Source organism: Pelobates fuscus, chromosome 4, assembly GCF_036172605.1.
Source record: "Pelobates fuscus isolate aPelFus1 chromosome 4, aPelFus1.pri, whole genome shotgun sequence".
Classification (NCBI taxonomy): domain Eukaryota; kingdom Metazoa; phylum Chordata; class Amphibia; order Anura; family Pelobatidae; genus Pelobates; species Pelobates fuscus.
This window is the reverse complement of record NC_086320.1, coordinates 34,027,185-34,048,135: the sequence shown is the minus strand read 5'-3', so window position 1 is coordinate 34,048,135 and position 20,951 is coordinate 34,027,185. Positions and strand designations below refer to the sequence as shown.

Below are 20,951 nucleotides of genomic sequence, written 5' to 3'. Positions count from 1 at the left end.
TCAGTTACGCATCTACTGTAGATGATGGTGTAAGGAGCTGTAATTTGCAAATTCTCTGCTTCTGTCATCTCGAGAGACCTTGTAATGAAGCACTTACTTATAATAAGCATGACAGAGAATCTTTCTAGGTGAATTGTAGCTGTCCGTGTGATTTCCTTGTTCATGCATAACATCCCGCATGCTACATTGTAATTTACTGAGCAATCAGCGATGATACTTTCAAATGTCACACAGGGAGAAAGGATTGTTTTATTGTCTGTCTGGTATATTTGGATTTTTCTGATACAGCAGTAAGGGACATTACAGAAAAGGTTTACAGGCCATTTAATACAGTATAGACCAAGTGCATTAAAGAAATACACACCGAAAAAGTATTCTTACCTTCACTTCTCAATCCATCCAGACCACTTCCAGTACTCCATTTCTGTTTTAAATGAGGTTCTGTTTTGTTTATCAACTATTTTCACATTTATCAAGGTTATCTACCAGTGCCATCTTCAGAGAATGATGGGCCCCCAGGCAAAGCAGTGCACTGGGGCCCTACCTACACAACAACTAACAGAAATAAAAATGTAAATTATTAATAAAATTAAGCTTATATTTATTGGTACCTCCAACAAATGCAATAGATACATACAATACATACACACAGACTGCTGAACACATGCACACACAGACTGCTGAATACATGCAAACAGACTGGTGTGTGTGTGTGTGTGTGTGTGAGGGGAGGTGTGTGTGTGAGGGGAGGTGTGTGTGAGAGGTGCTGTTTGTGTATGTGAGAGGTTCTGTGTATGTGAGGGGTGCTGTGTGTGAGAGGGGCTGTGTATGTGAGGGAAGCTGTGTGTGTGAGAGGTGCTGTGTGTGTATGTGAGGGGTGCTATGTGTGAGAGGTGCTGTGTGTGTGCGTGAGAGGTGCTGTATGTGAGAGGTGTGTGTATGTGAGGGGTGCTGTCTGTGTGTGTGAGACGTGCTGTATGTGAGGGGTAAATGGTGTGCATGTGTTGCAGAGTGTGAGGGGTGCAAGGATCAAAGGTTTTTTTTTAATAAATGAACATTATTGAAATCTTCATGTAACCCCCCCCCCCCCCTTCCCCAACCTTTCTTCTTACCTTTTGTATCCCCACCGGCCAGAGAGGGCCCACCGAAAGAAAAAGGGGCAGGCTCTCCATGGGCCGGCAGGGGAAATCAAAGGATCTGTGTAGCATCTAGCTCATCTCAGCCATCAGAACCTTAGGTCTCTTTCTTTTATGATGTAGCGATATGCGTCTATTTTGCAGGTATTACATTGTGGGCCAGAAATGGAATGTCTTTGCAGTGGGAGCTGTCAGGGTACTTCTGGTACCAGAACCACTACAACATGTAGTGGTTATGGTGCTACAGATGTTTCCTTAAGTGTTGTTTAGAGAGGGCAGTTAAAGAATGTAGGACTTCAAGCATTACTTGTTTTAAAGAAGGACGCTTAAGTCTCTAAAAATTACACCATCGGATAAAATACTGACTACAACGTGTTCTACGTTTTTTTATGTAATATTTAATTTTCTTTGAAATATCTATTAATCTGGAAGAAGTGACATCACAATCCAGTTTAATTCAGGCACAGCCAATGCACACACACTGTAAGCAGAAACATTGTTTGGGTTTCTGCTCTTTTACCAACTATATTTATTGTTTACTTTGTTATTTTATGTATAATGTCTTAAAAGGGCTACTTATAAAATTATGATTATTGTGAGAGGGTAAAGATGGAGACACCATGTTCCAGGATACAATGATGTGCATTTCTACATTTTTATTCTTCAGACCTCACAAAGAGTTTTTTGGGTATAAATAATTGTTAAATAAAAATAATATTATAAATCCTGGGACGTGACTGTCCCACTTTAATTAATAGAACTATTAAAAATAAAAACACAAAAAAACCTAAATAGAAACATTACCTCTTGTTCTCCTGTTAGAGCTTACTGAAACCAATTTAAGCACATAATGCTGTGATTTTGCTGTGTTCCAGCCTCTCTGCTCTGTGTACACGTAAAACAAACAGTCCAATAAACCTTGTATTTTCCATTCAGTCCTCACCAAATTGTTTTTACATTATTTACTAGCCCAACATAAAAGGACTTGCTAGCCATTTTTTTGGCAACTGATGTACAATCCAGAGAGGAATCACAAAAAGAATAGGATCAAAAAGTGTGAAAACTGTAAAACAATGTAGCAACCAAGTGCAGAGCAACAAAACAATTTAAAAGATGGGTTACAACCTTCTCCCATCACATCCTGCTGATGAAAGACATTATTTTACCTTCATTCTTCCTTTCTTTCTTCAACAACTCTCTTCCTTTTCCTGCTACTTAAGTAATATTATACCAGGATGTCCCTCACTCACACCTACATGACGGTATGTCGGCTGCTGGAAACATTAGCCATATTGCAGCCTTCTGCTTGTTAAATCTATCACTTCTACCACTTTGTTTAATGATCTGCTATCTTTGAATGGGGATGATTTCAAGCTCATCAACAATTGGTCTTTGCAAATAAGACAAATACAGCTAGTTTGAAACTCTGTTCATCGTTATTTTTTATTTTTTTTCTAGTTTCTTGAGTCAATTTACAAAAGTCTGGATAATGCCTTTAATGGTGGCCATTCCTAAGATATAACAGCTGTAGTTATCACAACCATATTTAAAACATCTATAGTAAATGTCAAAGCAGAACTATCAAACTCAGACGAGAAAATGTGTTTAAGTAGGTATTAATTTTACAGCGCTGTGGAATATGTTGGCTTCTCTGTAGATAACCTTTACATAATCAAAATGTAGGTTTTAACTACATGATGGCAGATACAAAAATTAAGAAGGGGCAGCAATGTGATGACATAGGTAATGATGCATTTTGCTGTGTTTCTTCTAACCCCCCTTTTGAATTTCTTACCCCCTTTTGTTTTTCTTATCCGCTTTTGATTGAAGACCCTCTCCAGCAGTGCGCTGGGCCACGCTACATGAAGTGACTGACAGGAGGGGAGTGCTCTGCTGTGCACTCCCCTCCTACCCATGACCCAGAGATTGCTCCTCCCCCCGCGCCAGTGCGCCCTGGGCATCCACCTGTGCTGCATTATGGTTGCGCCGGCCCTGATGGCTGCAGAGAACCATGGGAAAATGATGCCCTGCATGCATACACAGGACATGCCTTGAAGTTGTTGGTTCATGTAACCTGGAAAATGATTTTAATTCCAGTAACCTGGCTGGTTATTTCTACTTGCTTGAGTGGCTGCAAATTACTTTAATAGTGTTTGTCATGATACTAGTGACTTTGTATGATTTGGAATGCAGTGTAAAATAAGATCTTTGATTTTCAGTCACTGATTTCGTTTAATACGACATGAGAAATTATTTATTTTTAATAAATAGGACATACATAGTGCTTGTTTTAGCTGTAAGTGTTTCTATTCATTGGTGGTTTAAATATATTTTACTCAACATTAGTTCTATAGTATTTACTACACAATACGCCAATGATTTTCAATGTACAAATGCTCTTAACTACCATCATACATAATATATATTATATTACCTTTGCACTCTTTACATCTTCCGGGAACATAAACATTTTTTTGCACCCCTAACAGTATTTGATGTATAATTAATGTGTACCTTAATGTACAAAAATACTACATTGGTAATATAAGACCTGTGCCGTGACCGAAGGCTCTTGTTATACTTATATAGACTTTGATTCTCTGTCTCATAGTTTGCTCACACAGACTCTTCTGTCATACCTTTTACATTCTGTGGCGGAACCCGCCTCGCCACTGAACATTGGAGAGGCCTGGCTGCCCGCCTCCTACCTGCTGACTATGGCCCCTGGTAAATTTGTACGTTTGAATGCAATATTTGGGCATGTGGTATTTTATATTGCTGCTACTGGCCCTTTAAGGGCAATCCGTGGACATATTATGACTTTTAGGAACAACAATACTGTATTGTATGCTGTTCCAGTTTGACTGCTAGGAGTGTAAACCTATTCGTATGGTTTCCTATTCAACTGTCTACAGCATTCATATGCTTGAGAGGATTTATATGCTTCTTCGGTTCGGTGATTGTGGTGTCTGCCAGAGTGCTTGGAAACCTCAGGAAACGCTAGGAGCATCCATCAACGGAGGTACTCAGTCGGGGTGCCAGGTGATCCGTTACACATTCTATATGATGAGAAAAAATCCACCCTGGAGAGTAGGGGTTTATGTAATAAGATCAAATTCCACTACGTATGTTTCCAATGGAGCTTTATTAATGGACATTCATACCTCCCAAGAGTCCCAGAATTAGAAGGACAGTCCCAACTGTTGTCCCTTGTTTGACATCTGCTATAGGCCAGAAACTCACTATGTAAGCACAGCCTGAGATCATCAATAGTTGCGTTCTTGCTAAGTAAGCTGGTATTAGGGCCCATGCAAGAGTGCTTCATGGGCTGCTGTGAGTAGGTTTTGCAGTATTGCCGTTTATGCACGCCAGTCTTACACTGGGGGACCTACCCATTTTTTATCAGGAGGACCCACCGTACTGCATCACCAGAGACCAGTGGTGAGCTTGGCATCACTGGCATGCCCCCTACTGGCTCATCCCATTTCACGTCCCGCTTTCCTACCCCTATTTTTTATCAAAAACAGACAAGCCATTTAGAGGAATGTATTCCCTAGATCCACTGAGCTTGTTGAGCTATAGCAAACTTCCTCTCTTTTTAAATATTTCAGGCTTAGCCAAGAGTAGAGGTCTACCTACTGAGCAATTCGAAATCATCACATTACATCAATGTTTCAGTAGCTGTAGGGCTCCAGTATCACAATGTGACAGCCAACGGTTTTTCAGGATAAACATTTTGTATCTCTCTTCCATTGAACTCAAGGCAAGATCCTCCTCGTGACTCAGTTCAGTGGAGGTTGTGAAGATATAAATGACTTTGTGATGTCTGACAAATATTACAATGCACCACATTGTGGGAGCTGTTAATAGCTGCGTGAAAATCAAAAACATGCTGTATTTGTTCCTTACAGCAACTTACTGCTACATTAATGTTTAATGCGAAGTGCCTTTTCAGTTTAAAAAAAATAAATAAAAATAAATATATATATATATTAAATGACTACTGTAACTGAAAAACAGTGTTCCTGCTCCCCCCTCACCGCTCAAAAAAAGAAAGGAAATAGCTAAACTCACCTTCGTGCCAAGTCCAAGTTCTCCGTCAGCTCGCTTGTGGGTGACGAATGTTAGGGAGGGCAGCCTGATTAAGTTAGAAAAAATAACCAATAAAGGCGGAAATGGGGAAGGGCAATTAAAATACTTTTTCTCTATTGGTCATTTGACCTGTAGATAAAATTAACATTTAGTGGCTGTCCCATAACCATCTTTTATCTTTTTCCTATTGGTTATCTCTCATTGTTTTGCGCCAATTCATCATATACATTGTGCGATTTGAAACTCGACTACATTTTGACTCAGAGATTGGGAATTGACAAGATCACCCGATCAGCCCAAATTTGATGAATTCCAGTTCATAGTGAAACAAATCTCCAAGTTTCCCATTCATTATCTCTAAATATAGCCAGCATTAACCATCATCTTACATTAACCCACTCCCTACACTAACGCTACACCTAACCCTAGCATAGCACTAGCCTAAGCTCTAAAGGTAATTGTAACCCTAACTCAGGGAGATACCCTCTGCTGGTGTCAGTACTAACATCAGCAGAAGAATTTCCTAGCTCACACAATACAGAGCACTCTGTGTACGTGCAGCATGAGAGGGAGATCTCCCTCTCATGCTGCAGCTCCTGCCTGCTGTACTGCTTGCTGTACTGCCGATCACACTGCATGCTGTCCCTGTTGAACGGTGCTGGGCAGGAGACACAAACCAACGCTGATCACGCTGTCAAGAAATGTAATAAAGTCATGAAGGTTTGAAGTAGTTGTTTTTTCCTGTTGATCAAAAGGTTAATAAGCATTAAAACTTAAATTATGAAGTTATGGCAAAAATAGAAGTAAAATTTGAAAGCCACAGCTATTTCTCACATCTGATTACCTTTAAAATACAGCTACCGCGTTCCAGACACGGCCAGCGATAAGATTTCCGTTCTAATAAAGATTATTCTAACCACATTTAATCTATTTACGTGCAATTAAAGTGCTTTACCAGTAAAAAAAAAGAAAAAAGATTGAGATATATTTTTTTCAACTTTTAAATAATGCAATACATTTTAAGTTACATTTTTAAACAGACAGAACTTGACCCTCATTTTTTTAATACATATATACATTCAAAAATTAGCAAAATCAATCAATAACTAAAACAATCTGGTTTCAAGTTCTCAAAACCTTGCAGCACTTGCCAGAGCGGGCATACCCTGACGAGGAAGACTCCCAATCTATTACAAATCTATGATTCTTGATTCTGGCCTGTGAATTTTTGTATTATCCCATAAAGTCCTTCCAGCAGAGGTTTGTGGTATTTGTAGTTTATCTCACTTGGCTACGGTTCAAATCAACATGTAGGATGAGTGGAACTGCTGTTATTGTTCAACTAAAAGTAATCTGGGCTTCGTCAGTGCTCCCCCAAACAGCTGACCATTTACGTATGCAGTCTCGGTTTGGGCTATCTCCAGAGGACGTGAGAGAGGTCTTTTTGGGTTCTGTGAATTGAATGAAGTATGGCTATAAAACAGAAGTAAAATAATTCCCTTGACATCAGAGATCCATGTAGTTCTTGTATATATCCAGAGAGTTTTTACAAATATTTGCAGTTCTCAGCCTTTTTGGATGGGGAGGCGGGGTGCAGGATACTCCGGGTACCATAACCGTTGCAGGGATGCACGTTGTTACTGACCATTTAACATTGGCAGTTGTTTCAGCTCTGGTTCGATTGAAGATCTTTTGAGGAATTGGAAATTGCAACTTGTAGAAGACATGATATCTTCTGGTTGGTTATTCCACAGATGCAGAGCTGTCTGTGAAACAAAACGCACAAGCAATGTATTTTGTTACATAATGGCAGATTATGAGTTTTGTGAAAATGGGGTGAATGTACTGCGCAGATAGTTTGAGAGCATCCAGAGGCAAGATAGATAAAGCAGTTTGTGTTGACTCCTTAGTCGGCCTGTTTAGATCTTTTAACATAACACACAATGGTGAATACATTGTATAAACAAGTGGTCTAAGGAATTATACAGAGTTGAGTGTTTGCAGGTATATATAGTTCATTCCTATTGTCAACGACCTGTAAACAGAATTTGTTTCTGAACATACTTATTTGGTATATTTTTACTTCCTAATGAGAAGGCAGATTCTAGCCTCATACCTGAATATTTATCTTAACTAAAATAACTGGCGCTACACTGAAACGAAGAACACTATTTAAGAACAATTTAATATAGTGGTTATTGTTTTAAGAACTATTGCAAAATCTAGGAAAACTGTGTTAAGGAGGTTATCTCATGGATACGTCCATCTAAATTAGTCTCCTAAATTCAACCTGTTAGAAAGCAGTCGGAATATAGGCTGTAATTCAACCAATAAAGCTGATGGGATATAGTCCATATATTGATCAATAAAATAGGCTGCCATGCTTTAATTACTTTGCTAGATAAAAATCAGTTTGTTAATATATTTATGCATTTTTTTTAACTTAGCATATTTCTTTTAATATGTTAACTTTAAAATGAATTAAAGTAGAGCATTGGTAAATGTACGGTGAGCATTCGCGGGAGGCATTCTGCTGCCTGGATTTGCCACATCAATCCCTAATTTGGGCCCTGCTTTGATTCCCGGGTTTGTTCCAAGGTCCCTGCTTCTGGGGATACCCTTTCCCAGGAGAGCTCACCCCCATCAAAGTCCCAGTACACACACATGGCCCTTTGTTCCAAAAGAGTTATACTGGTTTGCGTATTGATCCTAAGTAGAAAACACTTGGGAAGAAAGCAAAAAAAAATTAACTTTCTAGTGCTTTGTCAGTCATTATCTCAATGCTAAGAAAAAACACATATTACTGTACCTTAGTTATGACACCCTAAAATAGCATTGTAATAAATGTTTTCACTAAGATTTAAGGTACCAAATGTACCCATCACTACTCTAATTGTGCTACCGTTGCTCTTTGGTACCCGGTACCAGGGGAGGAAGCAGGCATTTAACCCCTTAAGGATGTGGAGACAACACACCATGCATACAAGGCCAACAACTAGTGAATGCACTTAAAGGGCTACTCCAACCAAAAACAGTGTTTTAAGAAAACACTGGTTTTGCTTAGAGTAACCTTTTCTAGCCTGCTCCATCTTCCCTCAGCTTTAATTTAAAAATAAATAAATCTAAAACTTACCTCTGTTGCAGCACCAAGGCCAAGTTCTGTCTGCTGCCTGGACGTCCTCTGCTGACATTACTGCCACTCACCAGAGGGGTCGGAATGTTAGGTAAGATGGGATGAAGGGAGGACATCGGTGGCACAGAGATGATGCGTGATTGGCTGCCTGGTGCCAGTTAAAGATTCACATTAGGCACCCGGAGTTCTTGTTCCAGGCTGGGTAATCTCATTACATCTCTGACAGCAGAGGTGCCGCATTTCATAGTGAAATTATGCAAATACAGACTCCAGGCACCATAAGCACTTCAAATCATTGAAAAGGTAATTGTGCTTGGTGTAGCCCTTTAGCTTATATTCAGAATATTCAATATGAATCTCAAAAGAACTGCGTAGGCCATCCTTGGTTGTTGCGAGGTTAAATGATGTGTAGAATTCTATGGGTTTTTCTAAGAATTCACCTTTTGCCTTACTGACCGTTTGTGTGAGGTTTCCCATGACTCATTATTGGTAATATAGGTCAAGAGATAAACATACCATTAGTTCAGCTCAGCTAGCAATATATAAAGTAAGCTGTGCCGTGGCTGCTGTAATTATTCATATTATTAACCACTTCACTACTGCCGACCTACATGATTCTTTGGGACATGAATATCACTTGGTAAATTCACTTTAAATTCTTGCTTAGGCGAATAACCCCGTTATAGTGCTAAGGAAATGTAATAACTGATTTATGTATCAGATTAGGAATACAATCCACTTGTCAGATTAGAGACACATCTACTCTTTGATGTTTTGTTTACTTTGTTGTATCTTTAAAGTATCAGACATCCCCTATTGGCTCAGAAATGGTTCTGTTTCATTTACTTGTAATTGAAATCATAAAGATTTTTCTTTAAGACATCGTCTGGGAACATAGTATGAGCATCATTTGATATTGCATAATCATTATTGCTCTTGCAACATATTTGTTAACTTTGTTCAGAATGTGTAATTACATGTAATAAAATGTCTTCTCATTTAACACTTTAAGCTCCCGGAAGCTGAGAGATTTGTTGCACATCCTAATCGAACATTAAACTTTAATGTTTTAAACCCATGTTCTTGATGTTGATAAAACCTAGATAAAAAGGACACACATAATGATTTCATTTTTAATTTGATGTGTTTATTCAACTTCCTTCCTTGCTAAACCCTCTATCTGAACTGTAAAAACCCCGTTTAATGCTAATTACGTGGAGAGAGATCAGGGGATTTAATTGGATTTAAATGAGCCTTCGTTGGTGGCACTGCTACATTTTTTTTTAGAATAAGAAAATTGCTTAACCTTTAATCCTATATGTTTGTGTTTTGGCTCAGATATTCCGTTGTGCAAGCTGACATCACTGTTTTTACATATTAACTTAAAAATAATTAAGGAGGTGCTCGAAGCATCATACTCACTAGAACGTATTTGAAAGTAAACCAGGAGAGCCTAGTTTTTACAAAACGACTTGAAAACTGTTTGACCCCCACCATAACCACTGCAGGGATGCTTAGAGAGCTTCTTTAAGGAACACGTTTATAGTGGAGACTTCATCATTTATGGGTTACGCTTTCTGGTTGAAAGAGTCACTCCAAACCAGAGTGGGCACATTCCTTTTTACTTAAGTTTATAGATATTTGTATTGAAAAATATGTATCAAAAACAATACATATTCAAAATAAGTATACTATTCATATTTGGTCTTTTTTGCATTTACTGCAAATGACCAGGCATTGTAGCCTTTGCGGTTTGTTGTGCCCAGACTAGGAAGTGACTCAAACATGATTCTGACTGCAAGAACCACAACTACTGGTACTCATTGTAGACTTTTTAGATGGCCTCCTGGCATCATAATCCCAACCCTTTGGCTACTGTGCAGATAATGAAAAAACACTGTCACTATCCCCAAAGTCCAAGCAGGGATGAATGCGGTGGGTGTCCCAACAGTCCCGATCTTGTCTGTACAGCCCCAAATTAAGGGTTTAGTCATTCATGCCATTCTAAGTTTGTTCCCTGTATCCAACTTTTGGGGAACCAGGGAACTATCTTCAAAAAGCATAGTGTGAGTGGAGCATCAGACACTCTCCCGCTATGATCAGGGTGATAGATCCCTGCCGAGAGTGCTGAAATAGTGCTCAGTGCTTGCTCAGTGCATGGTCAGCCCTTGTTAGCCTACTTGTTTGCCCCCATTTACCCCACTCACCAGCACCTTGGCGAAGCGGAACACCAATGTTTGGGGGAACTTTTGTATTATCTGAGGGCCAAATGATGGGCTTTGTTTCATGTGCCTGTAGAGCCCAGTTGTTTGGAAAATCAGTTTGATGTAAAACAGAGGGGCAGAGATTGTTTGCACCATAACCACTGCCATGTGCTCTAGTGATTATCCTAATAGAGTTTTAGTTTAAAGTGACGCTCTCTCACTGACGTGGTCTGGGTGCAGGGTCCCTGTTCCCTTAACCTTGCAATGTAAAACATTAGAGTTTTAGAGAAAAGCTTTGTATTCCTAACATTGCAGTGTTCCTTTAACTTTCTGTAACTATGCTTAAACTTTCCTATAAATACCTGCACAACAGTGCTTTATGGGCATGGCAGGTGTTTATGGGAGTTGTAGTTTAATTGTCCACATTCTGCAGTTGGTATCCAGGACAGCTGTTTACATAGGAATGTACTGCAGGTTGGGACAGGCGAGCCTAAATAGTGGGATTGTGGATTAAAACTTCATATAATTTTTTTTTTATAGTGGTTATGGTGTCCTAGGCACCCCTTTTAATTTAAGTAGTCAATCCGTTATCCAGGCGCAGCTCCCCGCCTCCACTACTTCCAACAGAACTGGAAGCTCTCTCTCTAAACTAAGTCTGATGGTTCATGGAGGGCTTAGCTCATTGGCTGAGGGTGATCAGCGGACACTCTCTGCCAATGTGCTAATTCTACTCTTCAAGGAGAGCTAACAAAAGTTGCTGAACATAAGCTTACGGATCTCTGTCGGTAGTAGTGGAGGCGGGGAACCTACCAAAGAGCATCCTATACGTCCGTGTCAGGTACATACCTTTCCAAACTGTTTTGTGAAAGGGAGAGCTAGTGACAGAGGCTGAGAGCACCAGTCTGTTGTCTTCTCACTGAAGCCTTGGACATCGTTAGATGGAGGTAGGCAGTTTTCTGGATACAGATCTAGATTATAAGAATCATTGCTTTAAGTTTTGACTTCATTTAGTTGTCAAAGGTACTAGACCCTTGTGTACACTATGATAGAGTAAAGCTATCCATCTACTGATCAAGCACTGTAGCTGCTACTGTCATACATTCGTCATACTGTTTAAAGACAAGATTGCGGATGTAGAATAAATTGATTTTACTAGTCACATGGGTTATGCAGTGTTGCTCCGGATGCTGGCAATTAATATCTTTCCACATTTTTTCCAATATCTGCTGGGATTCCCAGACACGCAAGTCATTTTCCTAAGAAATGTATAAAAAAACACTAAAATAATAATGTCTCTTTATTCGTACCTGCAAAAAGCATAAATGCTATAATAGATTTATATTATTACATAGATCTACTCCTATTCCATGAGACTAAATTATAAACCCTTTTCATCTCACAGCACATTGTCACAGTCCAATTACAAAACTAAACAAAAAAATAAAACAATCAAAAAGGTTGTTTACTCAAGTGAGAATTGTTCAATTTAAGGTGAATTTAAAATTTAAGGCCAGGGTAGAAGCACCAAACAAAGTATAGATGGTTGTGTGAACGTTTCCAGAACAATTTTGAAGTAAAATTTGAAATTCTCTGTGAATCTTCAGCAGTTATCACTTTAGTGAGTCGCCCTATCATTGTTTCAAAAGTTAATATTCATGGTTTTAACAACTACTGAGTGTGTTGACAACCAAGTGTAGAAATATAAACTAACAGATAAGAATGACGTAATTTTATGTTGGACCTCAGATACAGTCAATAATAAACTTTTGGTGCCTTATAGGTGTTCTCTGCTTTGAAAGTTGGTGGTAAATATTATGATAGAATTGAGATGCTGGTATCATTAGCTGATGTAAGGGTGTAGGAATTTAGTTCCCTTTATGTACAGTGTATTATTGGTAAACATTTTTGGGAAATCCCTCTTGTTTAGGTTGTGGTACCTTGATAGAAAGCAAGTTCAGTTCCACCTGGACTGGATCCCAACACCTTTAGGGACATAATACGCACTCCCAATCTTGACCCTCATGGTGTGATGCTCTTCTAGGTGTTCACATTTAGTGTCATCTGACAGTGGCTTCTTTTGGTATAAAAAAGGATTGAAGATCTTGAATGGACTGTCAAGTTAGGACTTTGAAAAAGTGGGAACTGCGTTACAAAAAACAGAGTTTGTATCTTGGTTAAGTGTATAGTCTTGGTTTGCTTTATGGGTGGACACTTCACTAGATACATTGACAATGTGTTTGCCCGATTAACCGGTGCCCAGTCATCAGCTCATCTATTCATCCTTGACTGTTTGACTTGACCCTTCTATAGGCCTCAGCCCTTACAAATCTGCACTAACCACAACAACATTTATGAACTATGGGATGTAATCCTCAGATATTTCTTGATAAAATTCTCTTCGGCACCTGCAACCATAATGCTACGGAAAATGTAAAGCTTCTTCATTGCTTGAGAAGGTGTTGGGGTAAACTCAATAATTCCATAGACATTTGCCTCATACTTTTCTGCAATAATTCTCCAATATCCTATCTTTCTGTGGCTGTTTCTTGACTGTATTCCTGGAACAAGTTTCCAGCACGTTAGACATATTGTGAAGCACGAGATAGGTTTGATTTTCAGAATTACATATGGCTTCTGTTTTCTCTCATATAAGTAATGGTTTTCCAGCCTATGCGATTACATTTCTGTTTTCTGAGCGATGAATGTATAAGCGAGCGATGAATAATATAAGCATCCTCTCAAAACGCCGTGAAAGCCTCTTCTGTCTGTTTTGTGCAGACGTCAAACTTTGACCTAGTAAAATGGGACTTAAATACAGAGTTTAATAGGTCATACAAGATCCAGTGCACTCACTCATTCACTAAACATCAATTTCTAAGCTCACAGAATGTAATAGTTTTTATTACAAACACTTTACCAAGGCAAAAATAATTAGTTTAGTTACAGTATATGATCTCACATTGCATGAGCCTGCCACAACGTCAATGTACTCCATTCTTGGCAGGTCCTACTCTAGCTCCTAATGCCGGCTCTTATGAGATTGATCCACTTACTTGGGAAATCCTTCCTCCTGGGACTCTCTGCAGGGCAAGATTAAATAGGGTTAAATAGGGCCCTGGAACAAGTTTAATAAATAGTAGATTTCCTTTTTTTTTGTTTCTGTATTTATCTGCTTATAACCTCAACTTTCAATCAGCCTGATCTTCACCAAGGGTAAAGCACCAGTGTTGTTGTTAAGATTAGGCGGACACTTTCACCATTAATATATAAAGAATTCGTACAAATACCAACAAGATGTGCAATTCATTTCTCGTTGAACTGTAACTAAGTTTAACTGGTTTAAGAATTTGTTAGGGAGCTGTCTACCCCATGGCTAAATTTGTCAACTGTCCAATTTAAAAAAAAAAAAACAACGCACATTTCATAATTGTAAATGTCAGCTAAACGGTTGTATTTCCAGGTATTCAACATGTTTTTTTTGGGAGGCAAGATTCCAGAACATAGAATCCAACCTGTACAGTTGAGACATACAGACATAAGGGAAATAGGCTTCATCTTGAGTCCTGAAGAACTAGATTTCCCAGGCTTGTCCAACCTTGTCATTATCCTATGCTAACATCATAAACTTCCTCATCCATTAGGAACCGAGGAAGGAAAAGATGCATATCAATCCTTCTTGGAAGAGAATGATTCTGAATCTGTATGAAGATCAGCAGCAATAGCTGTGTATAGATTAATTAGTCCGGACCATGACATTTACCGAACAACAATGGTCCAAATGACATATTCTGTGATATCAAGTTTTCATTCTCAACTCATTAAGAAGCCAATTATAAGATTCTAACTACCTGTTAAAACACACCTCAAAGGGTTCTCAGGGTCTTTCTGGGGGTGTCCCCCAGTGCTGGAGGTGCTGGGGGGCAGTGGGATCCATGCTGCACATATTTTTGGATTGCCCAATACTAGAACCATTTTGGAGGTGGGTGTATGACCTGATCAATCAGCTCGCAGAAAGGGAAGTTGCTTTCCATCCCACAAATATGTTATTGTCCTTCACTAAACTCCCCATCTCCAAATAGAACACAATCGATTTCCAACCAATCACATAATGAAAGATACGTTTCCTCCTCAACTGACCAAGCACAGGAGCTTGGACATTGGATATTGACTGGGGAGAAGAAGGAATAGCATAGGTAGTCAGGAGGGGCTCCTCTATGGCCAAAGTCTTTCCCTCACCCATACCTGTCCTTACCCACCATTACCCACTTGTGTTTCCCCTTCTAGCCTCCCCCCATTAAACACTTATTATATCTCTTACGATTGTCCATTAAAATTGTGAAAGATAATGAGGTCTGGTAACACAGCAAAATATCAAGCATGTCCACTGGAAAATTAAAAGGAAAAAAAACTAAATAAATCCTTCAGAGCAGTAATAGAGTGCAAAACCTGTATAACATTGACTACACGTGTAAAGCCAGTACATTTATTTACCATGAAATTAAATCTGAAATATAGTTGTCCAACTCCCTGGAGCATCCCTTTAATTGTGGGGATTATAAAGACATATTTTAGGATACAATGTTAAATATTGCAAATTTAATCTGTAATCTAAACCTAATAGCAACTCTTTTTAAACTACACGGTACGTATTTGTCCTATGCTTGCATTCATTTTAATCTAGACTGTGACACTATATTTTCCCTTTTTTGGTTCATTTGCCCATGAAAGCAGCCCACGTGCTAAGTGGGGAATATGTAGCTCTTGAATCAAGTTGCTGCTAGGCAGTAGCCTACTACCCTGTTAAATTCAAGGTTTCATTGACTGGAATTGACCATGAGTGGAGCAGATGAAGTCTTTAGTTACCATCAAAGTGTGAATTGCCTAAAACCCACAAAACTGAAAGTGGATTTGACACCAACCCATTCTTAGAGATCCGGCTAAAATGATGTGCCCAGCAGATGTTCAGGAAATAATGCTGACATTTGTACTGTAGGTCAGGGAGATATTAAAGGACCGAGCTATAAAAATAAACATTACAATGATGATGTATACGAGCCCCGGTGGTTTGCTCTGAGTATCTGCGGATATAAAAAGATGCATCCGAACGGCTGGTACTATGTGCGATTATCCTTTTTCTTTTTTTTTTGTTTCTATGCTATTGTTATATGAGGTGTATAAATGCTTGCCTTGCTGACTCACTAATTCCAGGCTCATTAGACAGGGAATTGTGCTTACAATATGCTTCCTGTAACAAGTCTTAATCTTTGCTTAGGCTGAAGTCATGCAAACTAAACAATGGACATGTATATCTAAGCTGGAGGACTGAGCCCTCTTCTTTAACCCTCTGAGTGCCATGCAGTGCATGTCTAATGGTACGATGGGTATATGCATATATACAGTGCAAGCTTTTATTTAAATCATCTCTGAAACCTCTCAACTCCCTGTTTTAACCTTTAGATAGTAAGCTCATGGGTTATCTATCCTAAATACTTAGTAAAAGAGATTTAATGGTTAGATCTCTGCTCAAGGGCTGGGCCCTCTTTGCCTTTTACATTTGTCTGTGTATATTGCACTCTCTTTCCTCATATGTACAGCGCTGCAGAATATGTTGGCGCTTTATAAATGACTGTAATAATATTTCCCAGAAACGTAGCGGTTAGTACAACAAAACCAAGAATTGGAATAAACAAAGAAATGGCTAACTGACATCCATTTTTGCCGTGCCCCCATTCATTATTAGTGGATTGTCCCTTAATGTTTGTGTGTTACATTCCCATGATGTTCAGACAGGGTTTAGTTGGAAAAATAAATCTAAAGGGTTTTTAGCCTTGCCATGGTTTCCTGGACACAGGTCACGTATATTTAAATAATGTAGAATTCACGTGAAATCATTAATCACAGAATAATTATATTAATTTTGCATACGGCTCCTCATGTGTCGCCATTTAATATGAAGTGAGTTATTTATGTAGCTGGCAACCCTTTTAGCATAATACCTCCTCAGCAACGTGTAACTACCTCTCTATGGTAACCACTACATTGTAGCAATGCAAAGTAATCAAATACTTAGAGGTAACATTGTAACAGCACAAATGTTCATTAGCATGTTACACCCCTCCAACTGGTTACAACGTTCAATAGGCTATAAATGTAGCCACACCCACAACAAGGGAGGGACAAACATGCCACCATCCAGGTGTAATGACAAATACATCTTTGACATGTGTAGGTAATTGATAATGTGAACATATTATTCTGTATTGAAAGTCTGCTCATCTCTGCAATTAGGAGAGCTGAGATTTAAAGGGACGCTCTGAAACATTACCACCACTCTAGCTCATGTTTCACTAAGTATTAAACTGTCGGTGAATGGATTAATAGTGAATTAGGGTTCCCACATTCTACCTTAGCCCGAGCTGTGACCGGTGACGATGATTGACTGAGAGAGATTGACTTAATATGGCTACGGTGGCATGTGAAACTGCCGTAGCCATACATCCAGTGGCGGGTGTCCCTATAAGGCCAAAATTAATTTTCACAACTTCTCCATGTCAGCTGTTTTGCAAGTTATGCATAATTAAGCATAATTCCTTTGTTAATTTAATATCATGAATGCCATGATAATAATCCTCTTATTGAACAATGTTCCCTCAAGTTTACCGACCCATTGCTAGACATTGATTTCGGAAATAATAACAGTCTTTGAGTGCAGTTCGTTGACGCAGCCCCTTTCTGTCTCTTCCATTGAATACATATGTTCTAAGACACATGCCTCATGTTTATTGATAATCATATAAAGCAGCATGTGCTGTCCATGCACTTTAGAGCATCCCCGCCTGCGATGCAGCTTTTTCTTCAAGTCTCATATTTCTTTTCCTTATATAGTGATTTCCCAAAGCAGGTTTTAGTGCTTTATGCAAGCTTTACATCGGATGTATGCCCTTAAGAACAACATCCAACACAACCAAAGGCCAAACAGATCGTAACCCAGTGACTGAGGATGTTTTGCTGATGAATATCCCTTTAAATGCAGTGTGCGGTAATATTAACTAGAAGCAATCATTTGATCTATAATTAACATGTTAAGCCGTTCCCAGCTTTCATGGGCTCCCAGACATCAAATAAGGACCAAACTTTATTGTTGCTGCTGTTAATCAGAAATGATATTCTGCATGTATTAACTCATCGCCCCGACCTTTCCACCACTTACTACTTACCCGTGGATTAAACATTTCTGAACCGTGTTTGGCTTTTCTCTTTATTTGAGTAAGAGATCCTAGATAATTTGCAAATTAAATGAGGCTGTCACTTCTCTGAAGTTGAACCACTGAATAAAACATTGGAAATCACCTATAGGTTGTGTTAGCCATTTTATTCTGTGTGGCCCTCAATTTGCTCCTAAAAATAAAGATTTAGCAATTAACAATCACTAGATTAACAAGATAGTTCAGTCCTGGCACGGCCAAGGCACACATTTACATAGAAGCACTGTTTCAGTATCCCATCGCCTCTCCATTTCAGCAGTGAGGTACAAATAGGATTATTTACTAAACTCAGAATATTCCCAAATGAAATAGAGATGGAAAAATGAAAGGTAAAAAATAGCTAATCTGAAAAAAAACAAAACTCTCCTTTTTTTTTAACTGACAGGTTAGGGGTAGAGGTTAGCGCCATGACAGAGCCCAGACGGTGGCACTCAGTTCTAGAACAGATATAAATATAGTGCAGCGTGTTAGCACTGATCACTAAACGTATGTTTACAATCTCTAAATGATACGCACATTGCGAAGCGATGCTACCTCCACTGCTACTTCCTGGGCATATTGCACGTGCTCACGAGCAGCGCATGAAAAGTCCTGCCTTGTAGTATGTAGCAGTCGTATACTGTGAGTGTGAAATCAGTGAATTAATCAAATCAATTCCTTTGCGATTCCACGTTATCTCGTGTTCAAGTATGATAACATGGTGTATCTGATATCCCTAGTTATTCATTGTGTACCATAGCAGGGCATATTGGGAAATGTAGTCTCCAAAAAATTGAGTGATTAACTACACATGTTCTACATACAGACTGGGTTGTTTAAATGCTTATTGAAGTTATAAAATGATATGCGGTTTCTTTTTCTAATACGACCACTTTGTACGATGGCAGAAATTCTAATGGATTTTTCTCTGTTTGTGTTTTTTTTAGGACCGTCTGAAAGGAGAACGCCCGTTTTGGCTTTTGTGGATTTTTCGGTGGATTTACAGTAAACATTGGTGGATGGCAAACTGGATTCTTCATGGTTTGGTTTTGGATCGATTATATATTTACTGGATATATTTCCGATGTGAGAAACTTACCCAGGATATTAAAACAGAAATATGGAATTTAAAACACCCTGGTTGGACAACACGGAACCTTGTTAACGCGTCCGAAAAAAATATTTTACCTCCTCTCCTGGTCATTGAGTCATGATATTGATGGTTTAGTGGATTCTTAATACAGTGTTTACTTTACGACTTAGAATATGTAGACAGTCCTGCACTTTAAAAGGTACTGTGTTACTACATTTCAGTTAAAGAAATCCTCTTTATAACTGCTGATGATGGAATTGAAGGAGACTGCATTATCTAAATTGATTTAAAACGATATGTATTCATGACAACTGCGTGTTCTATTCCTGCCCTGTGGAGGGCGCCGTTTAGACCACAGATGTGACAATTGACTTTCAGGAATACATGTAAGGCCTTGCACATACTATACATTACAATATATAACATAGTTACTATCTACAGTATCTGTAGTTGTATTACTGCCTTCTTATGAAAGGATATTTGCATACAATCTAACAGTTAAGTTGGCTTCAAACAGATGTTATTGAATACAGTTTTGATGAATGAGAGTTTTGAAGCACAAGTCTTTCATCAGCTGTGACGACCATGTTAAGACAAGATCATATTATAGTCCCGGAAGTTGATATGATAAAAACATGTAACTTGACAATAATAAAATCCATGATATTACTGATATTAACTCTTTATGTACAAGGAGATGTTCTAATGTTTGACTTCATAACATAGAGGGCCAGCTTTCCAGTTGCCCACATCTGCCATTTCTTATCTATTGACGTGTTTTCAATCTTAGTCTTCCCCCCCAAAAAAAGACTGCAGGCTTTTAAAGCTGCCATGTTCTGTTTCCCTAAAAATTAATGCAATTATTCTGGTTTCCTTGACATACTTTCCACCATGTCCCTCTTACCATTAATAAACACATAATAGATTTAAAAACTCATAATTTTTTAAACAGCATTTCCATTCCCTAGAATCCCCGTCATGTGGGTGACCCCCCTCCGCAATATCCGCTAAAAGAATATTTAACAAATAGCTTTACCTTGCTTGGGGTTATGTGCTCAAACTGTTTCTTTTCCTGAAGTTCCGCTGGATGTAATGATGTTACTGCCACCATGAGGCCAACAAACTGCCCCCAGGGTATTATGGGAAATTCTAGTTACGATGCAAGACAAGATCAGTTTCAGCCTCATTTCATATAACTGGCTGTACAAACCTTTTTTTTTCTTCTTGTCTGTTTAAAACTGTTAAAGTCTTGTAAATACTTCTTCTTACGCACCACAGTTCCTTTAACCGTTCAGGAGATGGATCTGCAAGGCTGGGAAAGTGCGGATTGCCAAGGCACCAGCTGGCACAGATGCTAGTGGCAATGTGAAGTTTGGTTGGTAAGTAATCAAACAGGCACAAAGTCAGTTGCAATGCCTTCAGCAGCTTCCATCTAAAATAAAGTCAGCGTTAGGAATTTGATATAGTATGCAACATTTTGTAACACTCTTCTTTCCCAAAGATCTCTTCTTTATGGCACTGCAGTGGGAGGTGGGGGTGCTAACTCAGGAAGTATCAAACTAGGCCCAGGGTAACTGTAATCCTGACAGCGTTACATCCATATCTGGGAATATAGGGATTTACTGGACCAGAGATAATTATCTTTCCATGAGATCGGGGGATTTCGTAAGTGAGCATGCTAGACAGAAAATGGTTTTCCCAACCAATAAGGGAACTGAGCCACACAAATAATTGGCAAATAATTGTAATCACCGATCCTACACACCTAATATATCAATGCCCCAGAGGGCCAATTGTTATCAGCCATACTTGGAGCCTATGCGGCAAACCTGGATTCCATCTTTTAAAAACGTTTCCTTTATTAATATATCTTCAGACAATTAACCCTGTGCACCACTGAGCCATATATTGGTGTATCGGTGGCCCTTGATGAGTGTAACGGGGGTAGTAACATGCCTGCTGGAGAGTCGGCCATTGGTTCAGCCCTGTTGTGTGCATATCATATTAGCAATGTCATACGTGTTCCGGCTCGACTCATGTCATCATTTA

The 20,951-nt window shown here is 38.9% G+C and overlaps 1 long non-coding RNA gene across 1 annotated transcript in view; it reads left to right on the top strand.

The window, feature by feature from the left end:
- LOC134607720 (uncharacterized) overlaps nucleotides 1–19,699 on the top strand; it is an 82,667-nt gene extending 62,968 nt beyond the window's left edge. The window contains exon 2 of the long non-coding RNA XR_010090684.1: nucleotides 18,757–19,699. This is a non-coding gene — a long non-coding RNA (uncharacterized LOC134607720). The remainder of the gene's footprint in view (nucleotides 1–18,756) is intronic.
- Nucleotides 19,700–20,951: the final 1,252 nt, after the last annotated feature.